General features: G+C 33.1%; 1 long non-coding RNA gene across 1 annotated transcript in view; it reads right to left on the bottom strand.

Annotated features, from left to right (window-relative positions):
• The window catches only part of LOC111705651 (uncharacterized), an 11,655-nt gene extending 3,304 nt beyond the window's left edge, over window positions 1-8,351 (bottom strand). The window contains exon 1 of the long non-coding RNA XR_002766060.1: window positions 7,986-8,351. This is a non-coding gene — a long non-coding RNA (uncharacterized LOC111705651). The remainder of the gene's footprint in view (window positions 1-7,985) is intronic.
• Window positions 8,352-13,591: the final 5,240 nt, after the last annotated feature.

The raw sequence follows: 13,591 nt of genomic DNA, 5'->3' as shown, positions 1-13,591 counted from the left end.
CAGTCAACCTGTAGTAAACGCCCTACTCCATAAGGGGATCTCAAACCCGTATCTATCCAGGTACAATTCGTCAGCTATCAATGTCAACACGGACACAAGCTCTTAATTGATGAATGCCAAACCAATGGGCAAGATCTCAGCTTGTTTGTTTCAATGAGGATCAGTTATCAATGTCAACACGGACACAAGCTCTTAATAGATCAATGCCAAATCATTGAGCACTATATCTTGTGAGCTATCGATATCAATTGGAAGCTCGTAACTATCCATGCCAAACCAATGGGCATGATCTAAACTAGAATTTTCACCGAGGACCAATTATCAATGTCCATAGAGACACAAGCACTTAATTGATCAATGCCAAACAAATTGGTAAGATCTCAGCTCTTATGTTTCAACAAGGACCAACTATTAATGTCAACAAGGTCACAACCTCTTAATCTATCAATGCCAAACCAATGGGCATGATCTTGTGAGCTATTGATATCAATAAGAAGCTTGTAACTATCAATGCCAAACCAATGGGCATGATCTTGTGAGCTATTGATATCAATAAGAAGCTTGTGACTATCAATGCCAAACCAATGGGCATGATCTTGTGAGCTATTGATATCAATAAGAAGCTTGTGACTATCAATGCCAAACCAATGGGCACGTTCCTCGACTTGTTTGTAAAAACAAGGAACAATTACTCCCTCGCAGTAAACAGTACGGAGTCTCTATATCAACTAATGTATTTGAGGTTTATATGTTACAAGTTAAAGTTATTACACTTAATTACAATTCCTACATCGTTATCTATATCACATGATTAAGACAATCATGTTACATATTTACAGCACAGTTAAAAATAGACACAATTAATATGTATGTCATTATATATCTCATGATTACGCTAATCATGTTACATATTGATTTGAAGCACAGTTCAAATGACGACTGGGTTTAACTTAGAGATTTACAAGCGTAGATAGACACTAATGTACAACCTAGTTTAGGTTTACAGATATCGTGTTACACAATATTTATTACATACTGGCTTTCCCTTTCAACTTTCTTTACATTATGGCTAGAGCCTTAACATTTATATCTATCAATTTTTTTTTCATTTTAAACCTGACCCTGATAAATTGATTCAATTCAGACATGAACACCATCAATCTGCATATCAAAGAAAATTACGCAAAATCGAGCAGAGTAAAACTTTGACTCATAGATTGAAAAACATGAAAGATTGAAAAAGCAGGATGCTAGGATAAAAAAATTACCCGTATGAGGTAAGTAATCTGTTACTTATGCTAATGAGCATTTTTTTTCTCTTTTACAAAGATTTAGATGAACAAGAGAAATAAATAATGATTAGTTCGAAGAAGAAATCAAGATTGAGTAAAGCAAAAACATAAAAAGATATTAAACTATTGAGCTCTAACCATAATTCATTTTGTTCTACACTTTTTGCCATATTTATGTGTTTAGTTTTCAAAGCTTACAACTTGAGACGTGCACAAGAATCTCAACAAAATTTAGACTTTGATTCTAAAAAGCCTAATTTTGCGTCTACAACCAGTTTTTGAATATCATTGTGTTTGTAAATATGAAAAACGGTTTTTTTCGGATACAATATATTGTATTAAATGTTGGACCCACGGCGTTATTATGTTATTTAATTACTTCCTAATCTAAAAAATTTATAGATTTGTTATTTTCAGATTAGTTTTGTATTCTGTTTTGTTTATTATTTTGTTCCTGTTTCCGTTTTGTTTTGTTTTCTGTTTTTGTATCATATCCTTCCCTTTATGTTTCCTATTTTTTTATTTAGTTCCTGTGGTGCACAGTGTTTGGTACTCTTTCTCGTTATTATTTAGTTCCTGTTTTTAAAGTCTTCTGTTTTTTTCATTTTTTAGTTCCTGTTTCCTGTTTTGTGTAATACTTAATTTCTGCATTCAATGCTGTTCGGTATTCTGTTTTTGTTCATTTTAATTATTCTGAACCAACATTTGTTAATTTTTATCAATTACTCACTAATTAGATTAGCAACCTTAATGAGAGGTTAATTATCCTTTTAAAACCCCCAAGTACTCCCCCTTCCCCTTCCCCTTTCCCTCTCCCACCCTTTCTCCCTTTCCTTCTCCTTCTTTTACTTCCTTCTACCCCCTACCTTCTGTTTCCTTCTTATCCGGTCCTATATTTTTCTTTCCCCTTACCAAAAATTACCCCTTTTACTTCTCTTTTCTCCTCCCTTATCCACTCTTTTTCTGCCCCCTCCTTATTCATTCCTCATATTTATTCCAGCTTTCCCTCCTTCCTCCTGTAATTAATCGCCCCCCGGACCCCCCATCACCAATTCTATCCTTTTCTTCAAATGGTTCCGAAAATAATTGTCTGGTTATGCATAAAAAATTACTATTGTAAAGTGTATCTATGTAAATTAAGATACTTATCTAAAATTCATCACATTGAAAGTATCTATTTATATTTCCCCTCATAAAAAACATCTATCTATCTATCTATATATCTATCTACATATCTATCTATCTAGTTTTCTTTCTAACTATCCATATATCTATCTTTCTATCTACAGTCTGCAAACTTCACGGTTATTATTGGTTTTGGGTGTATGGTTCTTTATCAGATATCTAATCTTCCGCGGCAGTTAACTTGAAGAAACCGGTTCATGGTTTACTAATTAGTAAAGAGGTCGTTCACATCTTCGATATATATTTCTTAAGAGGACTGTAAGCGTAATTTAAAGTGACCCTCCATACAAAGTGTGCAATGCCCGATTTACAACGGTACCCTTTGACTGTTTATTGAGTAGAGAGATCTTTCTGTTTAAACATATCGAAACCTGATTGATCATTCCTCTAAAACGCGACTGCGCGCTGTGTATAGTCTGAACTCAAACAGCTGATCTGTTACTTGCGTAACTCGAGAGTAAATCGACTTTTTAACGTTGAATGCGTTTACAAATATTCAATAGTAAATTCTTATTTTCTGCATCATTAAGAACGTAGCTGTTATTGATATTTCTTAAATGTATAAGAGCTTGCAAACAAAGTGTTTAGCGATTTGAAGCGTTTGAGTAGATTAATAGGGATATGTCAGACATCCTTGATCAGTCAAAGATTTAAAGGGAACTTGTTGTGAACAGGGGATGTTCCTCTTTAAATAGAATGTCACTTGAAACTACGCGTACAGTCCCTTTAACATTAAAGGGACCGTAAAATGACCCTTTATCAAATTGAATTCCATATGAATTTGCATAATTGAGCCATTAAAGGATTAAAAATGAAGATATTTTTACAGATAATCGAATCTTCATATACACAGTACACACAACAAACAAGAATAACTCCAGATACTGAACTGATTACTCACAGAAAGGTTAAAAATCTAGGTACTGTGTGAATCGTTCATGCAAATTTGTAAATGAATGGTCACTTGAAATTGCGCCAACAGTCTCTTTAATAATTGTAAAAATTAAAAACTGTCAGAGAACACATACTAAAAGTTCACAAACTCAAGATTTATTACTTGAATAAAATTTCAAATATTTTCCAAAAATATTTTATATTTTTATGGTCTCATAATTCTTGAATATAGTGTCTAGAATACAAATACAATGTGTACGAGTTATTGTACATGTACACTGTACGCTGTACACTGTACGTTGTACACGGTATGTGGTACACTGTACGTGGTAAACTGTACGTGGTACGTACGTTGTACACTGTACCTTTTACACTATACGTTGTACACTGTACGTGGTACACTGTACGTGGTACACTGTACGTTTTACACTGTACGTGGTACACTGTACGTTTTACACTGTGCGTTGTACGTTGTAAGTTGTACACTGTACGTTGTACACTGTATATTGCGTTTACTGTATACTGTTCACTTTAACCTGTACACTGTACACTCTTCACCGTACACCGTATACTGCACGCTGTAAATTGTACACTCTACACTGTACACTGTAAACTTTTCCTGAACACTGTACACTTTACGCTCTACACTGTACACTCTTCACCGTACACCGTATACTGCACGCTGTAAACTGTACACTCTACACTGTATACTGTAAACTTTACCTGAACACTGTACACTTTACGCTCTACATTGTACACTCTTTACCGTACATTGATACTGCACGCTGTAAACTGTACACTCTACACTGTATACTGTAAAATTTGACCTGTACACTGTACACTTTACGCTCTACATTGTACACTCTTTACCGTACATTGATAATGCACGCTGTAAACTGTACACTCTACACTGTATACTGTAAACTTTGACCTGTACACTGTACACTTTACGCTCTACACTGTACACTCTTCATCGTACACCGTATACTGCACGCTGTAAACTGTACACTCTATACTGTATAGAACAAGACAACATAATTTGATATAATTTTTGCTCAAAATTGACGGATACGTCAGATATCATAATTTAATTGATATTATTAATACAATTTGTTTTATCATCATTAAATATTTGAATTATGTATTGATTTGAATATCATCCAATATTACCGTCGTATTGTATTGAATTGCTCGTTTATCCTTTTTATTCTAAATATTGTTTTAAACAATGAAATAATTTTTTATATTTTTTATATCTCTTGTGTAGATCAATGGATTAATGGGATTAAGGATTGATCTCAATCTTGTGTAGATCAATGGATTAATGGGATTAAGGATTGATCTCAATCTTGTGTAGATCTATGGATTAATGGGATTAAGGATTGATCTCAAACTTGTGTAGATCTATGGATTAATGGGATTAAGGATTGATCTCAAACTTGTGTAGATCAATGGATTATTGGGATTAAGGATTGATCTCAATCTTGTGTAGATCTATGGATTAATTTAATTCCCCTTTCATATCCTATGGTAATCATACTATACAGGGTTAACTGAAATGAAGAGATCAAGCTTTTTTCTCAAATCAAAAGTGCCCAAAATCAAAATTTGAGTCTAAAAGTGGTCTTCCTATTCCACAAGTTTTATGAGTCTCACTTTATCTAAAGAGTTTCAGGATTCTTATTGGTTGTGGTTGTGGATAACTCTAAATATTTTAAAAATAGTATAATTCACAAATATAAAAAATAACACAATAAATTGACATTTTTTTTAAAGAAAAAAATGTAAGATGAGTGAATACCCTGCTGTCTCTCCTTAAATTAGATTTGTCTATCCTATGAATATCTCAGCATGCTCTAATAGAAAACATTTCTTGAAAAAGATTTTCAAGATGGATCCTCATTCAATCAATATTATCAAAGTTCAACCTGTCAATCATTTAATTAACTATTTAACTAATTAATTAATTAATTAAATAATTAATCCGTTGAAAAAAATTTTCTTAGTAACTCATACCACGATGGAATATAAAGACGACTGTAGGACTAAAGTTTATGATGTTAAATGGTATAACACCCAGCAATTTTCTAGTATACTTGATAACTTTATATTTAAGCTACTGGTGGAACCATTGGTTTAATAACAACATAAAATACCCAGTAAATTCCTTAAATGTAGACTTCATATTATTCCATAAATCAACATTTTTTCTTTCTAGGGGGGGGGGGTTTTTGGGTGTTAACGCCGTAACCTGATATTGGGACGTTTGGCCGATTTACATTATTCAAATATGCAGGGACTAGAAATACTTAAAGGGTCTGACGAGGTAAATTCAAATTACTTTAAATTTAGTGTGATAGGCATTCAATTCACAACGGTACCCTTAAACCTTTATCTGGTCTTGGATGAATAAGATATTTTTTCAATTGATTGATATTTTAAAATTGTGGTTTTTCTTAATGTATATTCTATAGCTTGGAAACCCTTCTTCGCCTGGTAGTTAAATTTTTGCTTCTAAGTCAACCCCCTCAACTTAGAACTTTTAAACCAAGCTAAGAACATTCCCGGGGTTATGTCTAGTTTCTTAATCAAAATGTTAGGGAAATTGGTCCAGGGATTCCTGAGTTAAATGATCATGATCAAACAACCAAACAATCTATATATACTTATATATACTTATCTATATATACTTTGCTTGTCTTTCTGGGTGGGTTTCTGTTTGTTTGTTTGGTTGTATGCAATAAAAGTCAAAACTGCTGAACTGATCGGGGCCATATTTTGTGTGGGACCTCATGTGACCCCAGGAAAGGTTTATGAATGATCAAAAAGTTTCAAAAATATGTGTTTAAAAGTTTTTATTTTTGTAGAATTTTAAAAGTGCGCGAAAAAGTATAATGAAATCCGCAAACTTTTTTGTTTGTTTTTGTTTTATACTGTACTAAAAAAAGATGCTCACAGATGATACAACAATTAAAAGTTTAAATAGAAGGTGGGCGCGAAGCGCCCTAAAAGCCTAGTTATGTAAATATATATATAATATAATATAAAATAAGTAATAAAGAATAACAATATCTTCTTCGAACAAAGGTTAAAAGGGTCCCATTGTGAATCATACAATGCCAATCTACGGAGGGTCACCAACATACACACGAAGAATGATATATGAAGAGGAAAATTCTAAGATGGATATTGACAGCTTGTGGATATCGATGAAAATAAACAGAATTGGGGAAAGTTGAAAACTTGCTAAATACTTGTGCAAACACAGCAAAATACTTGTGCAAAATAATCCAGTTGTGCCATAAACATAAAACTGTTTTGCGTACTTTTAATGGAATGGTTTTGTGCAGCAAACATGCAATATTTTATTAAAATCGTTCATTTGGTGAACGTTCAACTTTTCACGTTTCGTTGAGTAAAATTGGTTATGAACTGTAGGAGCTCAAAAATACAATTTTAAGTTATTACTCAAGATTTTGTAATTTTTAACTCAACTATTTCTAAAATGTTTCTTGTCCATACTTTAGAAATAAAGTAAAGGAAGAACGAAGACCGTATTAAAGTTTTCTGTACATTTATATTACGTCTAGGGTTTCCAGCGAACGAAAAATTTCGCGAAAAAATACAAAAAAAATGCGATAACGATGCGAAATTTCACGAAAAACGAAGCTGCAACAATTAATTGCGCAAAAAAACTTGTGGAATTCTCTGCTCAGAGAGCTCAGCATCAGAATTGTTTTATTATATCATAATTAATAATTTCTCTTCCTTTTTTCGCAAGATTTTCGCATTTCTTATCTCGCGAAAATTTTGCATTTTTTCGCGAAACAGATTAATACGATATTTTGCGAAAAAAAGTAAAAATTTTCGCATTTTCCGCAAGCGAACGAAATGCGAAAAAATAAGAAATTTTTGGCGACATTTTTTTCGCGAAACGATTTACCCTTTTCGCTGGAAACCCTGATTACGTCTGTTTATTTGTGTTCTGTTTGTTGTGTTAGACACACAGTTCTTGATTTCAATTACAGGAAGTATGTGATGTATAATTAATAATTATTATGCAAATTTAATAATATAAAATATAATTGAGGGCGAAACCTATTTATGATTGAAAGCAACAAAGAAAGATTTTAAAACAGAAAACATGAGAAAAATAACTCAACAAAAATTTGTGATTACCAGACCAACTTTGCAATCCTTTAACGCTAACAATTTTAAATATTCTGAATAAATAAATTTTTATAAGATCAAATAAAGTTTATTTCCCAGTTGAAAAACTTCATGAAAAATGAATACCCTGAAATAATTTTGAAAGAGCTAATATTACATTTTCATGGCAAAAACTTCAGCTACACAGAAGGAGAAGGTCAAATATATGACACATTACTAGTATGACTTTGTGACCTCGTCGCTCATCTTGTTTTGATTTTATGTATGAGTTTTGGATTACATGTTAAAAATTAAAAACACCTTTGCTTTTCTCAATAATAACTCTCGTCATTAGGAGAAGCTACGATTGCAAACATGAGAGATTTCTATTTAATTAAATTTTTTAACTCACGGGATGGAGATACAATATATATATTATATATATGATGAATATATAATATTTACCTACTGTTTAAGCTGCTTCCTGTTTTGTTTTAAAATATTCATTATTGCTTCTGTTTAGGTAAATATTGTATACAGTAAGCACATATTCACTTATTCATGACTTATTCTCACTCAATTCAAGCACTTAACTTATTCAAACTCACTTGAGATTTATCTAATTTTAACAGATCAACATTTTATTCTTTATCACTAATTTTCCCGCTCTGTGGAAATCTGGTAGAACTGAACACTTATTGTGGAAAACCTATTGTAGAACCACCTATGCAGTACTGATAGTATAAAGGCAGGTAGGCAGTAGATAGATAGATATTTGGTTAAAGATGGTTCGAATGATAGATAGATAGATAGATGGTGTAAGACAGGTAACTGGCTCTGTTTCCTCGGATGAACTGAAACCATCCGGTCTCTGTTGTAACCAGTCTCAAACCGGTACCGTGGGATCTTACTCCGGGGTCTTACACGGGGTCTTACAGATCTTACTCCGGGGTCTTACAGATCTTACTCCGGGGTCTTACAGATCTTACTCCGGGGTCTTACAAATCTTACTCCGGGGTCTAGCAAACCTTACTCCATCTGATAGCCCATTTAAAAATAATATTTTTTGTTTGATTATTTTCTTGTGGTTTTTTAACATTTTTACTATCGATTTTGATGGTTATCATATCGTTGGAACTGACGAGGGTCAACCCAGACAAAAATATATTTTCAGTAAAATGTGGAACTAACATCTACTTTATCTACTCTATAAAGGTTTGGTCCATCATCATCACCGAATTTTAAATCTTACTCCGGGGTCTAGCAAACCTTACTCCATCCACCCAGAACAAAATATATCTTCAATAAAATGTGGAACTAACATCTACTTTATATACTCTATAAAGGTTTGGTCCATCATCATGAACCGAATTTTAAATCTTTCTTCGGGGTCTTACAGATCTTACTCCGGGGTCTTATAGATCTTTCTCCGGGGTCTAGCAAACCTTACTTCAGGGTCTAGCAAACCTATCTCGGGTGTATTTAGATCCTACTCCGAAGTCCTGGGTCTAGCAAACCTTACTCCAGAACTTTACAGATCTTTTAATCCTTACTCCGGGGTTCATCAAACTTAGTTCCGGGTTTTCATTGACCTTACTCAGGGACTCATTAAACCTTTCTCAGGGGTCCATCTAACAATGAGGTCTAACTTAACTCAGGGATTTTTCAAACTTTACTCGCGAAGTTCATTAAACGTACTAGGTTTTTTTTCTCAAGATTTAACCTTAGGTTAGGTAAAGTGCAAGGTTGGCGAAATAAATATATCAGTTTTGTAATCCAGGAGAGACGTTAGATGCCTTGTAATCCAGGAGAGATGTTGGATATCTGTCTTGTAATCCAGGAGAGATGAGTTAGATATCTGTCTTGTAATCCAGGAGAGATGTTAGATATCTGTCTTGTAATCCAGGAGAGATGAGTTAGATATCTGTCTTGTAACCCAAGAGAGATGAGATAGATATCTGTCTTGTAATCCAGGAGAGATGAGTTAGATATCTGTCTTGAAACCCAGGAGAGATGAGTTAGATATCTGTCTTGTAATCCAGGAGAGATGTTAGATATCTACCTTGTAATCCAGGAGAGATGAGTTAGATATCTGTCTTGTAATCCAGGAGAGATGTTGGATATCTGTCTTGTAACCCAGGAGAGATGAGTTAGATATCTGTCTCGTAATCCAGGAAAAATGAGTTGGATATCTGTCTTGTAGCCCAGGAGAGATGTGTTAGATATCTGTCTTGTAATCCAGGAGAGATATGTTAGATATCTGTCTTGTAATCCAGGAGAGATGAGTTAGATATCTGTCTTGTAATCCAGGAGCGATGTTGAATATCTGTCTTGTAACCCAGGAGAGATGAGTTAAATATCTGTCCAGAAGAGATGTTAGATATCTGTCTTGTAATCCAGGAGAGATATGTTAGATATCTGTCTTGTAACCCAGGAGAGATGAGTTAGATATCCAGTTGTGTTGTATAAATTACTTGGATCGGTTTCCTTTATATTTTCACAGAATTATCGTTTATTTTATTTTACTCTATAGCAACGTATAGTTGTTAAACAAGATTATAGCGTGTAAATGCATAATCAGAAATTACTAATTACTATTTTGACCGGAAATTGTTGGTGTGCAGGGGGATCAAAGTGGATAGGTTTTATAGACATTGAGCCCCTGTCCCAAGCCCCCCCCCCTTAAAAAACGGGTGCTCGACAAATTCCGGTAAACGCCCCTGAGTGTGGGCGAATAGGATTTACGTCTTATTGTCAATATTATTGTTTGCATTTCGTGCCATTTTTTTTTAAAGCAATATTAATCTAAATTAACACCTAAATTATTAAAAGTATAAGCTCTTAGCTGATTGTGATAATGCCGCGTCCATCAAAGACGATCTCAACGTCTAAACAGTGTTTCATGTTCTGTTAATTTTAGGTTTAATTTAGTTCTACATGTTCTTTAAAACTTTAAAAACTCTATACTTGTATCCATTTCATATATTCTTATTAGTCAAATACGAAATGGTTTATGCCTAGGATTTTAAAGTAAAACGTATGTAAATAAAAGGAAATTCAGGGATTACATTGAATACTGGAATATTGGTGAATCTAAAAATACACGGATATTTAATTATAGGAATCATGGAGGTTTTTGGATACATGAGTCATGACACGAAGATATATGGATACAAGACAAGGAGGTTTATGGATACATGACACGAAGATATATGGATGCATAACATGGAGGTTTTTGGATACATGAAAAGGAGGTTTATGGATACACGGCACGAAGGTTTATGGATACATGACATGGAGGTTTATGGATACATGACACAGAGATGTATGGATACATGACAAGGAGATTTATGGATACATGACAAAGAGGTTTATAATTGCGTGACATTGAGGTTTATGGATACATGGCACGGAGATGTATGGATACATGGCAAGGAGGTTTATAATTACATAAATATGACACAGAGATTTATGGATACATAACATGAGGTTTTTGGATACATGACACGGAGGTTTATGTATACATCACAAGGAAGTTTATAATTACGTGACCATGATACGGAGGTTTATGGATACATGGCATGGCATGAAGGCTTATGGATACATTAACATGACACGGAAATTTATGGATATATGACATGGAGGTTTATGGGTACATGACACGGAGGTTTATGGGTACATGAACATGACACGGAGATTTATGGAAACATGACATGGAGGTTTATGGATGCAATGACACGGAGGTTTATGGTACATGGCATTAAGGTTTATTGATATATGACACGGAGGTTTATGGATACATGACATGAAGGATATAGATACTTCACATGGAATTTTATAGATACATTTCCAATAATTATTATTCCCTAGATGAACTCGATATATCGAGTATAATGACATATTCTCCTAACTTCATATTTAATTACCATATTAATTAAAAACTAATGGATATTACAGGGTGACCCACAAAGTACAAATCTACTGAGTCAATTTTTTTTCATTTGATTGTTGGTTCAATATATCTGTACTCTTGTTTTTTCTCCTTTTTAAAATATTTTAATAAACCTTTAATCTTTAAAACACTAAATCTCCGGCAAACGACTAAATTTATCCTTAAGACCATTACAGTCTCAGAGTTTAAGGCCGTCTTTATAGTCTTTTTGTGTGGGTAACCCTGTATGCAATCTACATATTCTATACTCTATATTCTAACTTAAAGCTGATGTGTATACAATACATGTATTTCTATAAGGAACACATTTGTAAATGTTTAAATATATTTTCTTTTGAAAAATGGAAGAAAATCAGAACAAACAAAAAGAAAAAATGAATGTTACTCTTAAGCATATTGAAAAAGTTCTTTTTATTTTAACTTGTTAAAAAATGGTCTTTGTTAATTGAAAAACTATCGTTTTTTTCTTTTTCCTATCGTTTTTTGTTTCGTTTTCCGATCTATTAAAACAATCGTTTTTTTAAAAAGGTTTTTAAAAATGATCGAAAAGCAAAACAAAAAACGATAGGAGAACGAAAAAAACGATCGTTAGACTACAGCACTATCCATAATTCTCCAATGAGTAAAATGGGTCTGTTTATAAATCACAATGCCGATTCTCATGGTCATGTTCATTGAACTATTTAGTCAAAACTTTATTCTAGATGTCGTCTTCCCATTTTAGAGATTCACGGTTCTCACTGTATGCTAAAATAATAAAAGTATATTGCATGGCTCAAAAAAACGATTAATCTATATCTACATTCTATATAGTAAAAATAGCGTCGAAAGTGAAGCCTCTCGGACATTAAAGGAGAACATATGAATCGCCATGTCTGATTTTTGCATTTATACTTTTGCATTGAAAAGTTANCACTCTTTAAGCACTTCTTATTATCTTAATTTGAAGTATAATATTAAACATGATTCTAGATTAATGCAGAAAGTTTTCAAATCAAATGGAATTCTAAACTTAAACTGCAGTTGTATATCAACCTCATCGACATTTATTAGCACACTAGTAAAATACGAGCCCAAGACTTAAGATTAATATTCACATTTTAGTTCTTGAAAAAAACAATAAAAACATTACTTCAAACTAAAGTATATAAAACTTATATTAAAATTAAAATCTTATATTTGTTTCATACCTCCTTTTTTAAATAGCTATTAAGAAGAACAATGTCCAGAATTTCCAGTACGTATTCTCATAAAATCAAAACTAGAGAAGAGCTACGAGGGTATGAAGTGGTACTGAGAGAAGTTATCAATTAACAGATTCTCTTTGATACTTGTAAACTTGTATTTTGAAAAATGCATTCTTAATAAAAAATTTGTCTTCATTGTATTGACATAATCGCCGAACACTGCATAAAAATGAGTATCCTGGCCTATGACTGCGTATATAGAAAATGAGTATCCTGGTCTACTGCATATACAGAAAATGAGTATCCTGGTCTATGACTGGATATACAGAAAATGAGTATCCTGGTCTACAGCATATATAGAAAATGAGTATCCTGGTCTACTGCATATACAGAAAATGAGTATCCTGGTCTACTGCATATACAGAAAATGTGTATCCTGGTCTACTGCATATATATAAAATGAGTATTCTGGTCTACTGCATATACAGAAAATGGTATCCTGGCCTATGACTGCATTTATAGAAAATGAGTATCCTGGTCTACTCCATAAACAAAAATGGTATCCTGGTCTATGACTGCTAATATAGAAAATGAGTATCCTGGTCTACTGCGTATACAGAAAATGGTATCCTGGCCTATGACTGCGTATATAGAAAATGAGTATCCTGGTTTGCAGCATATATAGAAAATGAGTATCCTGGTCTACTGCATATATAGAAAATGAGTTTCATTGTCTACTGTAAATATAGAAAATGAGTATTCTGGTCTACTGCGTATATAAAAATTGAGTATCCTGGTCTACTGCGTATACAGAAAACGGTATCATGATCTACAGCATATATCGAAAATGAGTGTCCTGGCCTACTGCATATACAGAAAATGAGTATCCTGGTCTACAGCATATATAGAAAATGAGTATCCTGGTCTACTGC

The sequence above is a fragment of the Eurytemora carolleeae genome, unplaced genomic scaffold (genome assembly GCF_000591075.1).
Source record: "Eurytemora carolleeae unplaced genomic scaffold, Eaff_2.0 scaffold612, whole genome shotgun sequence".
Classification (NCBI taxonomy): domain Eukaryota; kingdom Metazoa; phylum Arthropoda; class Copepoda; order Calanoida; family Temoridae; genus Eurytemora; species Eurytemora carolleeae.
This window is presented reverse-complemented; position numbering and strand designations above follow the sequence as displayed.